Below are 2,583 nucleotides of genomic sequence, written 5' to 3'. Positions count from 1 at the left end.
TTTCTGGTTTTGATTTGCATTTCCCTGATGGTTAATTATGTAGAACATCTTTTCATGTACCTCTTGGCCATCTATATACCTTCTTTGGAAAAAATCTCTATTCAGGTTCTTTGCCAAACCAGGTTATTTGTCTTTTGCTATTAAGTTTTATGAGTTCTTTGTGTATTTTGAATATTAACTTCTTCTCAGATATATGATTTGCAAATATTTCCTCCCATTCGGTAGGTTGTCTTTTCATTTTGTTGATGGTTTTCTTTGCTATGCAGAAGTTTTTTAATGTGATGTGGTGCCGTTTATTTATTTTTGCTTTTGTTGCTTTTGCTTTTGGTGTTTGAATAAAAAGATCACTACCAAACCGATGTCAAGGAGCTTACTGCCTATGTTTTTTTCCAGGAGTTTTATGGTTTCAGATCTTTAACCCACTTTGAGTGAATTTTTGTGTATGTGAAGTGGTCTGTTTTATTTCTTGAACAGTCCCTTCAAGAAATGGTCTGTTATTATTTCTCGAACAGCTTATTATTTCTTGAAGGGACTGTTCTTTCCCTATTATATATTTTAGGCCCCTTTGTCATAAGTTAATTGACCATATATGTGTGGTTTATTTCTGGTCTCTCTATTCTATTCCATTGATCTATGTTTCTGTTTTTATGCCAATATCACAGTGTTTTAATTAATATAGTTTCATAATATAGTTTGAAATCAGGGGGTGTGAAACCTTCAGACTTTTTTATCTTCAAGATTGCTTTGGCTATTCAGGGTCTTTTATGGCGTCATACAAATTTTAGGATTGTTCTAGTTCTGTGAAAAATGCCATTGAAATTTTGGCAGGGATTGCATTGAATCTGTAGATTGCATTGGGTAGTATGGACATTTTAGCAATATCAATTATTTCAATTCATGAGCACAGCTAGCTTTTCATTTAGTTGTGTGTTCAGTTTTTTTCATTAATGTCTTATACTTTTCCAAATGCAGGTCTTTCATCTGTTTGGTTAAATTTATTCTAGGTATTTTATTCTTTTTGATGCAATTGTAAATAGGATTGTTTCCTTAATTTCTCTTTCTGATAGTTCATTACTAGTGTACAGAAATGCAACAGATTTTTGGGTATTCATGCCCTCTCTGGTACCATGTTACATATGGTCCCAAGAGTCTCAAGAATACAAGTAACTCCACCTCATTAAAAGCAATAAAGTCAACAAATATCATGGCCAGCCAATGAAGTAAAAATGACACAGGTATATATTGATGGGTGGTGTTCTTCCTGCCCTAGCCTACAGAAAAATCTTAACACTAGCCATCATCTATTTAGGTCTTATTCTGTGCCATACATTGTACCATGAATTTGTCATCTAACACTCCCAGTAACCCTATGAGATAGGTAGTTATTTTCTCATTTTGTAGAAGAACAAACTGAGATTTAAAAAGGTTCAGGAATTTCCTCAAGGTCATGAAGCTAATAAAAAGCGGAACTGAGACTAGAATTCAGATCTGTCTGACTTCAAAGACTTAGCTTTCATGAAGATGGAGGGATTGAAAAGAAAGAAAAAAGACCAAAGGCGAGTACTTAAATCTTCTGTGCCTTAATATCCTCATTTGTAAAATGGGGAGGATATGATTGTACCTATCTCATACAGTTGTTAAGAGGATTAAATGAGTCAATTAATTAAAGTAAAGGATTTGGTGCAGTGCCTGATATATCATGTATGCTAACATCAATAAATGTCAGCTATTATTAGGGATTTTTATTTATTTAAGGTTTAAACATAGTGTATGTATATAGCAAATTGCCTAATGTGGAATAACTTAGTAATTAAAAAAAAAACTTTTAGAGAAACCACATTTTACAAGGTTGTTGGCCATTTTTAATTTCTAGAGATGAAAATGTTTTTACTTTTTGATAAGCTCTCCGAGACGTGCCTCTTAGTTAAACAAGTAGGCGTCTGGAAGAACACTGAGAAGCTGTGGTTAACACTTGGCCTGCCTAGAGGGGTAAGCATGGAGAGCCTGTGGCTTTCAAGGCAGGAGAAAAATGGTTGTCCTAAAAATTTTAAGATTTAGATGGAAGTCCTGGTGCCTCACACCAGCTCAAAATCGTAGACCTGAAAAATGAGTTGGGGACTGTTATTACAGCTATCTGTAGATTGCAAGCTGTCTTTAGCCAAGGATAGGGGCGAGGAGTGATTCTCAGGGGAGGGCATGTCAAGGCATGAACCAAATAAGTGGGGCTCTGGTCCTGGCAGAGTTGAAGCTTCTCTTGACCTTGTGCTCAGAGAAATCATTGCCCGGAACAGAAGTGGTGACTTTGAATAGACATTGGCTTCAGATTTCTCTGAATCTTCCTGTCTAAGGTTACACCTTGCGGAGATAGCAATAGGGAATGGGACCCTTAGTGGACCAACTAGACAGGTGACCACAGAGGTCCAGAGAGGCTAATGGCCTGCTAAGTTCACTCAGGAAGCCCACGATAAAGGTAGAACCAGAGCTCCTAGCTTCATAACTTCTCATCAAATGCTCCTTCAATTTCCTCCCACATATGTTAAAAAATTTAGAAATTTGGTTAGAACTATAATGGCGTTGCGAACC

Source organism: Pteropus vampyrus, unplaced genomic scaffold (genome assembly GCF_000151845.1).
Source record: "Pteropus vampyrus isolate Shadow unplaced genomic scaffold, Pvam_2.0 Scaffold99, whole genome shotgun sequence".
In the NCBI taxonomy this organism is placed as follows: domain Eukaryota; kingdom Metazoa; phylum Chordata; class Mammalia; order Chiroptera; family Pteropodidae; genus Pteropus; species Pteropus vampyrus.
The sequence above is the reverse complement of the archived record's forward strand: the minus strand, read 5'-3'. Positions refer to the sequence as shown.